A 14,403-nucleotide genomic window follows, 5' to 3' on the forward strand; every position below is an offset into this window, starting at 1 on the left:
CAGATCAGGTGAGTAGAGGGTGTTCCAATACAGTTATTTGTTTACTGGCCAAAAATTCTCTCACAGACAGTGCTGTGTGAGCTGGTGCATTATCATGATACAAGAGCCATGAGTTGATGGCAAAAAGTTCATGCCATTTTCATCCTCCTATGCAGCCTTTTCAGCACTTCTATATAGTAAACTTGCTTAACTGTCTAGTTGGTACAAATTTATAAGGAACAATCCCTCTGATATCAAAAAGGGTTAGCAAAGGCCAGGTGCTAGGCTCACACCTGTAATACTAGCACTCAGGGAAGCTAAGGCTGGTGAATTGCTTGAGCTCAGGAGTTTAAGAGTTAGACATGGCTCAGCCTCCTCCCACTGGCTTCCTGGTTCTGGCATCCTTGCTCTCTAAGGTGTGGCTCCAATATATGTTTTCTATTGGTATTGTTTATCATAGCTTTGCTGATACCCTATAAACCAAACAAATGACAACATGTTTTAAAACCTAATATTTGTTTAGTGCTAGTTAGTTCATGGAATATAAGGTTTTCAATATATAACTCATTTAACTCCAACAAAAGCCTTGCTAGGCATTATTTTACACTCATTTTTTAAAAAATGGGTAAAGAAGTGGCACCAGAGGAGCCAGAGCTTTCCCCAACATCGGAAAGCTAATAAAATTATGACGAAGCCAGAATTGTGATTTTGCATCCTGTGCTCATCCTATAAGAACCTGTTACCACTAAACGATGCAGATCATTCACCATCTTTTAGAACATTCTGAACTGGACTGGTTTAATGGCACATGGCCAGTGGTTTAATCAGTCATATTTACATAATGAAGCCCTGATAAACATTACTGCTACAGAAGCTCAGCTGAGCTTCCTTGGTCGGTAATACTCTGTATAGACACCCATCCTGAGCATGAAGCATCCTGACTTTATTTTGCCATCTTTCTTCAGAAAACGCCATCTTTTCCATCCAAGTCTCCCAAATCTATCCACCCTTCAAGGTACGGATGTGAAATTCTTCTTGATCCCTTGAGGTTAATGAACTAACTTTTTCTCCTCTGAACCAGCAAAGGGCTTTCTTTCCCTTTCTCACTTTCTTTCTTCCTCCCTCCATTTCTCTCTCTCTCTTTCTTTCTCTTTTTTTTTTTTTTGACATTTTTGTCATATTCTGCCTTAAGCTGTGTTATTTTATGTGTGTTTTAATGCCTTACAGGCAGGGCCTATGTCTTACCTTCTTATCTCTGCCAAGTTGCAAGCATAGTGGCACATAGTAGGTATTAACAAATATTTGGTAAACTACATGGAATTTTGCTTAATATAAATTTAAAGACTTGCTTTCCTCTAAAAGAGTTCTTTCTTTATAATAGGAACTCATAAGGTAATTTTTGTAATAAGTAGACATATTCAAGTGAAGTGTAAAAATAAAATAATGCTGTTAATAGTAATAATCAGTGATGTAATAATAATGGTAATATTATAACCTTGAATTATAAGATTATTCCTTTTCAGGTTATAATAATTCACATTTTTTCCTTTATTTTTCCAATATTCCTGTAAGCCAAGCAAAGTGTTGTCAGTATGGTTTTAAGAATGGAAACTTAAAGCCAGGCTTATGGCTTATGGTGCTTATAATTCAAGCACTCTGGGAGTCTGAGGCAGGAGGATCACTTGAGATCAGGAGTTTGAGACTAGCCTGAGGAAAGTGAGACACCATCTCTACTAAAAATATAAAAAATAATTAGCCAGGTTTGTGCCTATAATCTCAGATACTTGGGAGGCTGAGGCAGGAGGATCACTTTGAGTCCAGGAATTTGAGGTTGCAGTGAGCTATAATGATGCCCATGTACTCTATTCAGGGCCAACAGAGCAAGACTCTGTCTTCCCTCACCCCCCCAAAAATGGGAACTTTGGACTCACAGTTGTGTTTGAGTGCCAGCTCCTCCACTTGTTTGAAAAAGTTACTTAATGTCCTGAAATCTTAGTAACCTCTCTACTCTGTACAGAATAGAGGTAATAAAATGACAAAATTTTCAGGTTCATTGTGAAGAATAATTGAGATTAAGTGGACAAAGTTCTTGGCATGGCATCTGGCGCATAGTAAGCACTCAATGAATGGTATCAGTAATTATGGCTATAAGTAAAGAGAATGAGACATAAATCTCAAAATGATTAAGTAACTATCTTGAGCTAAAATCTAACTAGAACTCGAGTTTTTGCTTCTAAAATTACCTCATCATCTCCAGCCCCATTCTATCCCTTTGCCCCTTACAGTCCTCAATCCACCTTAGCCCCTGCATAAAAAACGATTTGGCTAGATTTTGTCTCCAGCTTCTGGGGTGGGGGTAGTGTCTAAGCCCCTAGAATTTCCTAAGTAATAGGTGTGTCACACTGGTAGGTTATGCTTGTGAGGTGACGTATGATAGGGATCTAGGTAGTTTATGCCAAGGAAAAGTCTCAGGGTGGAGGCTGGCTATGACAAAAAGATGAAGTGTGAGATTAGAGAGTTGGAGCTTTGAGCCCTCAGATCAACTACCCGGGAGGGTAGAGGAGTGGAGATTGAGTTGCATGGCCAATGGTTTAATTAATTATACCTTCATAATGAAGCTCCAGTAAAAACTATGGACACAGAGCTGAGTTGTGGTACTACTCTGTACTGTCAGAATGGTAATGTAGCCTGACCCCATGGGAGAACACAAAGGAAGCTTTGCATCTGTGACCCCCTCTGGCTCATGCTGTATGTGTCTCCCCCTTCAGCTAGTTCTGATTGTTTGCATCCTTTTGCTGTAATACAACTACAATCATCAGTATAGTGCTTTCTCGAGTTCTATGAGCTGTTCTTGCAAATTATGAAACCTGAGGGGTAAGTTGGAACCCCTGAATTTGTAGCTATTTGGTCAGAAATGAAAAAGGCCCAGGCTCCAGAATTTGCAACCGGTAGTTGAAGTGAGGGCACTTTTTTGAAGACTTTAACTTGTGAAATTTGGTTTAGCTCTGGGTAAGTTGATGTCAGAACTCACTACAATCCCCTTCATCACAGAACTTCAACAGAAAGATCAGGCACATGCTTTGTGATCTTAGAGTCAAAATGACATTTGCTTAACAAATCTATATTATTTTATGTCTCATTCATTTTGGATGCAGGTGTTGAAATGTGATCACATTGACCCTATATATCTGATTGTTTAGGTAAAAATTCTACTAAAGTTAAAAAAGTGCATGCAAAATTTTTATTATCTGGTTGTAACCTATCATACACTCATTTTTTTCTAAAAATCCTCCAATCTGCAAACAAATTAATTCATCTGCACAGTCAGAGGAGGAAGCCAAGCAGAGACCCTCAGCACGAGGGGCACCGGGGGATGTTCATGAGGACAGCTGGAGTGCATATGTTGTGGTTCTCCACATCCTGCCGGGGAATATCTCTCTCGCCAACAGTATGGAAATCATAATTAGCACCCTGTAGCGACTCAGGGCTTCAAACCCACCCAAATCTATTTGCAGCATTTCACAACATACTGAGAGCAGCATCTCTTGTATTTAGGTAGCTGCCTTCCGTCTGCTGTCTGCTCTGTTGGCCCTAATGTATTTAGATAGATTCTTCTTCCACGAGGCACAGCCCAAGTTCATTAGTATCATGTGTTCTGCTTCAAAACCTCCCTTAATCTCCCTAGGTGCTCTTTGGGCTTTTCCAGTTGTGTTCACTAACCTTGGACGTGGGTATTTAGGAACAATGCTAATGTTCTTAAATCGCTTTGCAGTTTCCTCTCCTGGATTATACCAGCAGGCAAAAGAAAGAAATACCAATTAAGCCCCAAGAGCCATTTTGCAAATACTCTTTTCCTTAAACCAGGGAATGTCTAGCTGTGAACCCAAATGGAAAAGATGCAGGATGGTGCTGTGATGTGTTATGCACATTGACTCTTTTGTTCCAGAAGGATCTAATCTTTTGGAGTAGGCATTAGGTAATGCTTTCCATATAGTATTAAGGGCCAGAAAAAAAAAAAGACACTTCATACATTTTGGATAATAACATGTTCGTGCTTTAAAATACTCATCTTAAAAGGGTATTTGTTATTCATTATGTACAGTGCATTTCAGAGTTCTGCTTTCCATTAACCCCTTCTCTAAGCAGACAGCAGATAGTTTAAAAACCTTTCTTTTTTAGAAAACAAAACAAAACAAAACAAAAACAGAAAACTATCCCTGAGATTGGATCTTGCACTTGCTTGAATATTGGGGTGACTTGGGGTACTATAGTAGAGAATTGGTAAGTAGGAACATTGTTTGTCTCCAGAAGGAGAACTAAATTGCTTGGAAACTGGAGTAAAAGGTAAATATTTTGCTATTAATCTTGTGCTTAATTGTGTACCATGTGAATATATTACTGATTCAAAACACATTATATATATGTGTGTGTGTGTGTGTATACATATACATATAATTTTTTTAAAGGTAAGAAAAATGGTGTGGCAGCTGTGGAAAGACTATGTAAGTTCCTCTAAAAAAAGAATAGAATTACCATATTAAAAAAAATAAATACTATATGATTCAGCAATTCCATTCCTGGGTATACATGCAAAATATTTGAAAGCAGAAACTCAAATAGATATTTGTATACCATACCAATGCTCATAGCAGCTTTATTTACAATAGCCAAAAATGTTCACCAATAAAAAAATGGGGAAACAAAATATGGTGTATACATACAATGGAATATTATTAAAGGAAGAAAATTCTGACACATGTGGCAGCATGAATGAAACTTGAGGACGTTATGTGAAGTGAACAAAGCCAGTCACCAAAGGACAAATAAATATTCCGACTCCACTTACATGAGATGCCTGCATTAGTCAGATTCATAGACACAGAAAGTTGAATGGTGTTTGCTAGGGTCTGAGGGTTGGGGAATTGGTCTTTACTGAGTCCAGAAAGGTGAAAAATTCTATATCTAGGTGGTGGTGATTGCAGAACACCACAGATGTACTTAATACCACAGAACTGTATGCTTAAAAATGGCTAGAATAATAAATTTATGTAATATATAGAAAAATACAATAAAATAAAAATATTAGAAAAAATGTGACAGATTTGTAGTCGTCCTCACTGATTGCTCCAGCCACATTCCTGTTCCCAACTCATCTGGGAGGCAACTGCCACAAACTGTCACTCTCTCTTCCTGAGACCTCAGCAAACACATCTCACGCAGAATGCTTATAAGTGCAATGGCTAAAAGTAACACTGGGGTGGGGTGATTGCTGGACGTGTGTGCATTGTACAGGGGTCAGTAGTACACAAACTATAGAGAGATAATTGCAAAAATCCCTATACTTTTTAGATGTTTGGAATGTCATTCTGATGCAGCATGGTCATAAGGGCTTTACCTCCTAATGCTCCCAGGCCTGAGTCTATGAATTCTACTTAGCTCAGGTAAAATTTCCACGTTATTTGATTGCCATGAAAATCTAAGGTGATAACAGTCTATGTAGAGCTCGGAGACCTGGTCTTGCATGGTCCCATCTGTGGCCTCTCTACTTGAGAATACTGAATAGGTAGTGCATTTTTTTCTTTTCTTTTCTTTCTTTCTGTTTTTTTTTTTAGACAGAGTTTCACTCTGTTGCCCTGGGTAGGGTGCTGTAGTATCGAGCTCACAACAACTCAAACTCATAGGTTCAAGTGATCCTCTTGCTTCAGCCTCCCAAGTAGCTGGGACTGTAGCACCCACCACAATGCCTGGCTAATTTTCCTATTTTCAGTAGAGATGAGGTCTCACTTTTGCTCAGGCTGGTCTTGAACTCCTGATCTCAAGTCATCCTCATGCCTCAGCCTCCCAAAGTGCTTGAATTACAGGTGTGAGCCACCGCACCCGGCCTTAAGTTTCCATTCTTAACACCATACTGACAATGCTTTACTTGGCTTGTAGGCATATTGAGAAAATGAAGAAAAAAATATGAATTATTACCTGCTTCAGCTTCCCAGAGGGCTGAGATCACAGGCATGAACCACCGTGCCCACCCGTGGTGCATTCTGACACCCATTGTCTGACACCAACTGGCTATCCCACAATTCAGTTCTGACACTAATTTCCCATGGTTAGCATCAGATCTAACAAGTTAAAAAAGCAAGGTCTCGGGCGACGCCTATGGCTCAAAGGAGTAGGGCACCAGCCCCATATGCCGGAGGTGGTAGGTTCAAATCCAGCCCCTGCCAAAAAAATCGCAAAAAAAAAAAAAAAAAAAAGCAAGGTCCCTAACAAGACTTCCCTTTCTTCAGATGCCAATTACAAATGAAGTTCCCAACTACCAATATTTGTGTCCAGTCAACTATGGATTTTGGGTTTCTCACAACTTCAGGTTGGCTAATTTGCTAGAGTGACTCACAAAACTCAGAAGAGCAATAACAAAACAAGAACTGTGTTCTTGTTATAAAGGATAGAGATGAAGAGCCAGAAGAGGAGACACATAGAGCAAGGTCTAAAAGGTCCCCAAGGACAGGTGCATCCATCCGCATGTAGTCAGGGTATACCATCCTCTGGTTGATAATATGTCTGTTGATAATATATTGATTTTAAATATAATATAAAAATATTATATTTTTATGAGGTTATATAAAATAGGCATGATTGGAGGTGGAGACAAGATGGCTGACTAAAGCCAGCTTTCCACAGAGGCTCCCATCCAGAAGGAGAGTTAAAGGACAGAAATTTAGCAAGTAACCTTGGGGATTAGAGCTGCACCAAGAGAGAAGTTTTTTTTTTTTTTTTTTTGCAGTTTTTGACTGGGGCTGGGTTTGAACCTGCCACCTCCGGTATATGGGGCTGGTGCCCTACTCCTTTGAGCCACAGGCGCTGCCTGAGAGAAGGTTGAAGAACACACATCAACCCCGCTGAGGCAAGTTGTGACTCCAAGGATACAAACAAAAGTTACAAAATCCATCACCAAGCGGACGGGAATCCCCTCATCCATGAGAACAGCTCAGAGTGCCCCACAAACAAACAAGCAGAGTTCAAAGTTCCTCCCACTACACTCCACAGGAGAGAACCTCTAAAAACTGGACCTACCTCCCCTACTAGGGTGCCATGGCATTCTCCTGCCAGGCATAAAACTGTATAAAACTGTATATATTCTCTACCTGCAATTCTGAGCTCCCAGCACTCCCCTCCACTCTCAATCTGAGGTCTGGAGGCCTGTCCCCCAGGAGTCCAGATTCTTGGGTGTTTTCTCAAGAGGTATGGACAGGGCCTGAACTGCTGCTGCTCAGTGCTGATTCTGCAGCATGGGAGTGAGGAGAGGATGGTCGGCTGAGAGGGAACCACACTGGAGCAGCGGTGCCCCGAGATGCAGAGCAATAATAGGGCTCGATCCTGGATATTCTGAAGCCACCCCCCTTTCTCCCTGGGTAACCAGAGAAGGCCAAGCATCTTCCCAGGTGGCAACCACCACGTAACAGATCTGGGACAGAAACGCAGGCCCCATAAGTAAAGGGTTTGCCTGAGGCAGTACCGGCCTGGGTAAAGCGCAGGGACTAGAAACGCACGCACAAAGCAGGGAAATTCCCAGGGTGGGGCTGACCCAGAGGATTGCTTTACTGAGCCCTCAGGGGATCGTCAGCCTATAAACAATACAAGAACAAAGACAAGCTGATTTGGAACTCAATTCAGCTTCTCTTCTGCAGGAGTGTTCTGTCAAGTTGTCCTGTTCTGTTCTGTCAGTAACATTAATCAGGGGTGAGACTGGACCTGAGTGAAAACCCCACAACCTTTATCAAGCAGCAGAGGTTGTCAGGCCTCACTTCCTCCTGCTACAGAGAGGCAGAGCGCTGCAGCCTGGCAGACTTCCTTGTGATTCAGGCAGGTGCAAACTCCTGGAGTACCAATTCACTACAGGCAACTGGGTTAGCCAACTGCAGGGCTATCAGTGACTGGGTGTGACAGTGGTGCAAGGTGGGGAAGGAGGCATCAACCTTCCCAGACTGATCTACTGGCTGGGTGGCTCCTCCTGACTCCATGCAGCACTGGAGCAAGCCACACCAGAGTAGTCACCAGACCCCTGTAATCCAGTTCCCAGAGACCTCTTAAACGCTCTCACCCGAGACAGGTGCAGACTGAGACAATTTATTTGGACTGTTTGAACTGAACCAATCGCCTGAGGACAAATCAGGTGGTGCCCTGGGTGCACGGTGGTAGGAAGATTTGATTTTTCTTTTCCAATTGTTTGCTGGTGGGGAGTGGGATGACTTAATTGCTGATATTTCTCCACAGCTGAGATTTCAATCCAGAGTACCTGTTTAACTAGGGTGGAACAGAAACCAGCTGAAAACAAGGCAGAACCACTTAGCCCCACCACACCAGACAGGGCCCCAGTTTCTCAGGCCACAACACTGTACAGGCCCTTGACAAAGCCCCAGGGGAAAAAATCAAAGGGAGTAAAACAACCATGGGGCAGAATCAGCAGAAAAACTCTGGTAACATGAACAACTAGAATAGATCAACCCCCCCAAGGAAAGATATGGCAGATATATTTGAAGATCCTATTCATATACAACTGGCTGAGATGTCAAAAATCAAATTCAGAATTTTGATTGCAGACAAGATTAACAAAGTGGAATTAGGAATTTGAGGAGAAATTCAAAAGTTGTCTCAAGAATTTAACTAATTTAAAGACAAAACCACCAAAGACTTAGACACACTAAAGCAAGAATTTGCAGCCCTCAAAGATATGAAAAATACAGTAGAATCCCTCAGCAACATAATGGAGCAAGCAGAAGAAAGGATTTCTGACATCGAAGATAAAGTCTTTTAACGCTCCCAAACTCTCAAAGAGGAAGAGAAATGGAGAGCAAAAATGGATCATTCACTCTGAGAGCTCTGGGATAATTCGAAGAAGGTGAATATCTGAATAATAGGAGTTCAAGAAACAGATGAAGTGGCCTCGCTGGGCACAGAGGCCCTTCTGCATGAAATTATGAAAGAGAATTTTCCAGACATGCCTAGAGATTCTGAAATTCAGATAGCAGACAGCTTCAGAACCCCAGCACGACTCAACCCCAATAAGACATCCCCCAGGCATATCATAATTAACTTCACTAAAGTTAATATGAAGCAGAAAATCCTCAAAGCTGCCAGGAGAAAGAAAACCATTACCTTCAAAGGGAAGAATATTAGAATGACTGCAGATCTCTCTGCTGAAAATTTTCAAGCCAAAAGAGGGTGGTCACCGACTTTTAATCTCCTAAAGCAAAATAACTTTCAACCCCGGATCTTGTATCCAGCTAAACTGAGTTTCATTTATGATGGAGAAATTAAATACTTTAATGACATTCGTATGTTGAAGAAATTTGCCATAACCAAACCAGCTCTTCAGGATATTCTCAGACCTATCCTTCATAATGACCAACCCAATCCTATACCACAAAAGTAAACTCACTCAGAAACTTCGGATCAAACTCCAATTTCCACACTGGCAAAAGGATTAAAAATGCCCACTGGACTTTTGAAAAACTTGATACCCAAAACTTCACCAGACTTATCAATATTCTCCATTAATGTGAACAGCTTAAAGTGTCCTCTAAAGAGGCATAGGTTAGCTGACTGGAAACAAAAACTCAGGCCAGATATTTGCTGCATAGCAGAGTCACATCTTAACTTAAAAGACAAATACAGACTCAGGGTGAAAGGATGGTCATCCATATTTCAGGCAAATGGTAATCAGAAAAAAGCAGGTGTTGCAATTTTATTTGCAGATACAATAGGCTTTAAACCAACAAAAGTAAGGAAGGACAAGAATGGTCACTTCATATTTGTTAAGGGTAATACTCAATATGATGAGATCTCAATTATTAATGTCTATGCACCCAACCAGAATGCACCTCAATTTATAAGAGAAACTCTAACAGACATGAGCAACTTGATTTCCTCCAGTTCCATAAAAGTCGGAGATTTCAACACTCCTTTGGCAGTGTTGGATTGATCCTCCAACAAGAAGCTGAGCAAAGAAATCTTAGATTTAAACTTAACCATCCAACATTTGGATTTAGCAGACATCTACAGAACATTTCATCCCAACAAAACTGAACACACATACTTCTCATCAGCCCATGGAACTTACTCCAAAATCGATCACATCTTAGGTCACAGGTCTAACCTCGGTAAATTTAAAGGAATAGAAATTATTCCATGCATCTTCTCGGACCACCATGGAATAAAACTTGAGCTGAGTAACAACAGGCATCTGCATACTCATATAAAAACATGGAAGTTAAATAACCTTATGCTGAATGATAGCTGGGTCAGAGATGAGATTAAGAAAGAAATCACCAATTTTTTGTAACAAAACAACAATGAAGACACGAACTATTAGAACCTCTGGGACACCGCAAAGGCAGTTCTAAAAGGGAAATTTATAGCACTGCAAGCCTTCCTCAAGAGAACAGAAAGGGAGGAAGTTAACAACTTAATGGGACATCTCAAGCAACTGGAAAAGGAAGAACATTCCAACCCCAAACCCAGTAGAAGAAAAGAAATAACCAAAATTAGAGCAGAATTAAATGAAATTGAAAACAAAAGAATTATACAAAAGATGAATAAATCAAAAAGTTGGTTTTTTAAAAAGGTCAATAAAATAGATAAACCTTTGGCTACCTGACCAGGAAAAAAAGAGTAAAATCTCTAATCTCATCAATCAGAAACGATAAAGATGAAATAACAACAGACTCCTTAGAAATTCAAAAAATCCTTAATGAATATTACAAGAAACTTTATTCTCAGAAATATGAAAATCTGAAGGAAATTGACCAGTACTTGGAAGCACATTACCTTCCATGACTTAGCTAGAATCAAGTGGAAATGTTGAACAGGCCCATATCAAGTTTGAAATAGCATCAACCATACAAAATCTCCCTAAAAAGAAAAGCCCAGTACCAGATGGCTTCATGTCAGAATCTACCAAACTTTTAAAGAGGAACTAGTACCTATATTACTCAAGCTGTTCCAAAATGTAGAAAAAGAAGGAAGACTACGCAACACGTTCTATGAAGCAAACATCACCCTGTTCCCGAAACCATGTAAAGTCCCAACAAAAAAAGAAAATTATAGACCAATATCACTAATGAACATAGACACAAAAATATTCAACAAAATCCTAACAAACAGAATCCATCAACACATCAAACAAATTATACATCATGACCAAGTTGGTTTTATCCCAGGGTCTCAAGGCTGGTTCAATATATGTTAAATCTATAAGTATAATTCAGCACATAAACAAATTAAAAAGCAAAGACCATATGATTCTCTCAATTGGATGCAGAAAAAGCTTTTGATAATATCCAGCATCTCTTCATGATCAGAACACTTAAGAAAATTGGTATAGAAGGGACATTTCTTAAACTGATAAGAGGCCATCTATAGCAAACCCATAGTCAATATTGTATTGAATGGAGTTAAATTGAAATCATTTCCACTCAGATCAGGAATCAGACAAGGCTGCCCATTGTCTACACTGCTCTTTAACATTGTAATGGAAGTTTTAGCCACCGCAATTAGGGAATAAAATGCGATCAAGGGTATCCATATAGGGTCAGAAGAGATCAAACTTTTGCTCTTCGCAGATGATATGATTGTATATCTGGAAAACACCAGGGATTCTACTACAAAACTCTTAGAAGTGATCAAGGAATACAGCAGCATCTCAGGTTACAAAATCAACATTCATAAATCAGTAGCCGTTATATATACTGTCAAGCTGAAAAATCAGGTAAGGACTCTGTTCCATTCACAGTAGTGCCAAAGAAGATGAAATATTTGGGAGTTTATCTAACAAAGGACATGAAAGTTCTCTATAAAGAGAACTATGAAACACTAAGAAAAGAAATAGCTGAAAATGTTAACAAATGGAAAAACATACCACTCTCATGGCTGGGAAGAATCAACATTGTTAAAATGTCCATACTACCCAAAGCAATATACAATTTTAATGCAATCCCTATGAAAGCTCCACTGTCATACTTTAAATATCTCAAAAAAATAATACTTCATTTTATATGGAATCAGAAAACAGCTTGAATAGCCAAGACATTACTCAGAAATAAAAACAAAGCAGGAGGAATCATGCTACCAGACCTCCGACTATACTATAAATCGCTAGTGATCAAAACAGCATGGTACTGGCACAAAAACAGAGAAGTAGACGTCTGGAACAGAATAGAGAACCAAGAGATGAACCCAGCTACTTACCGTTATTTGATCTTTGATAAGCCAATTAAAAACATTCAGTGGGGAAAAGATTCCCGATTTAACAAATGGTGCTGGGTGAACTGGCTGGCAACCTGTAGAAGACTGAAACTGGACCCACACCTTTCACCAGAGAGTAAGATAGACTCTCACTGGATTAAAGATTTAAAGTTAAGACATGAAACTATAAAAATACTAGAAGAGAGTGCAGGGAAAATCCTTGAAGAAATCGGTCTGGGTGAGTATTTTATGAGGAGGATCCCCCGGACAATTGAAGCAGCTTCAAAAATACACTACTGGGACCTGATCAAACTAAGAAGCTTCTTTACAGCGAGGGAACACAGTAAGTGAAGCAAGCAAACAGCCCTCAGAATGGGAGAAGATATTTGCAGGTTATGTCTCCGACAAAGGTTTAATAACCAGAATCCACAGAGAACTCAAACGTATAAGCAAGAAAAGAACAAGTGATCCCATCGCAGGCTGGGCAAGAGACTTGAAGAGAAACTTCTCTGAAGAAGACAGGCGCATGGCCTTCAGACATATGAAAAAATGCTAATCATCATTAATCATCAGAGAAATGCAAATCAAAACTACTTTGAGATATCATCTAACTCCAGTAAGATTAGCCCATATCACAAAATCCCAAGACCAGAGATGTTGGTGCGGATGTGGAGAAATGGGAACACTTCTACACTGCAGGTGGGAATGCAAATTAATACATTCCTTTTGGAAAGATGTTTGGAGAACAGTTGGAGATCTAAAAATATATATGCCATTCAATCCTATAATTCCTCTACTTGGTATATACCCAGAAGATCAAAAATCACATCATAACAAAGATATTTGTACCAGAATGTTTACTGCAGCCCAATTCATAATTGCTAAGTCATGAAAAAAGCCCAAGTGCCCATCGATCCACGAATGGATTAACAAATTGTGGTATATGTACACCATGGAATATTATGCAGCCTTAAAGAGAGATGGAGACTTTACCTCTTTCATGTTTACATGGATGGAGCTGGAACATATTCTTCTTAGTAAAGTATCTCAAGAATGGAAGAAAAAATATCCAGTGTACTCAGCCCTACTATGAAACTAATTTATGGCTTTCACATAAAGCTATAACCCAGTTATAACCTAAGAATAGGGGGAAGGGGGAGAGGGAGGGGAGGGAGGGGGAAGATGGGTGGAGGGAGGGTGATTGGTGGGATTACACCTGCGGTGCATCTTACAAGGGTACATGTGAAACTTAGTAAATGTAGAATATAATTGTCTTAATAACTAAGAAAATGCCAGGAAGCCTATTTTAACCAGTGTGATGAAAATGTGTCAAACGGTCTATAAAACCAGTGTATGGTGCCCCATGGTCGCATTAATGTACACAGCTATGATTTCATAGTAAAAAAAAATACCTTAAAAAAATAAATTAATTATTGTAAAAATAAATAAATAAATAGGCATGATGGATAGCATTACTGATCATGTAATTGAACTCAATATCCAATCCATCCTTTCTCCCTGGAGTTTAGGGGTGGGCCTGGAAGTCTCTACTCTCTAAACCATGTGCTTGGTCCTTCTGGAGAGGCTAGTCCCTCCCTTGAAACTAAAAGCCCACCTTAAATGAACTCATTAGCATACACTCAGGTATGAGGAAAAGGGTTTCATTGTTAATAAGAAAGATACTCCTATCACTTGGGAAACTCTAAGGTTTTTGAAGTTCTGTGCTGGAAGCTGAGAACAAAGCATAGATACATCCTTTTATTATGGGAAATAACTCTATTTTGATTTTGCCAGGTTATGCTTATGTAATGGTCATAGTTGGCTATATTCTATCAAGGATAGAGAAGAAATCAATTTTTTCAGCTGTCAGTAAAGTGATGTCAAGAAAGCAAGGCTTCAGCCATTGCTTTGCTGTTGGTTTAAGCTCTATAAACTATAAGTAATGCAACTCCATCCTTGTCTCCCTGGCTAACGACCAACCCTGAGACATGGGTAAGAAGTCCCTGCCTTCAGCCCTCTGGGCCTGTATTCCTGCTATCAAGCTCTCGTATCACCTTCCCTCTCATACCTCTTTAAGCATCAAGCAGCTGTTTTCATTTGTTCTTTTCCCTTTTTCTTGGTCAGTGGATTAGCCGAGATTGATTTTTCTGCATGGCTGGGAAAGGCCTAAGGTTAAAAGATTAA

This window comes from Nycticebus coucang, chromosome 10 (assembly GCF_027406575.1).
Source record: "Nycticebus coucang isolate mNycCou1 chromosome 10, mNycCou1.pri, whole genome shotgun sequence".
Taxonomy (NCBI): Eukaryota; Metazoa; Chordata; class Mammalia; order Primates; family Lorisidae; genus Nycticebus; species Nycticebus coucang.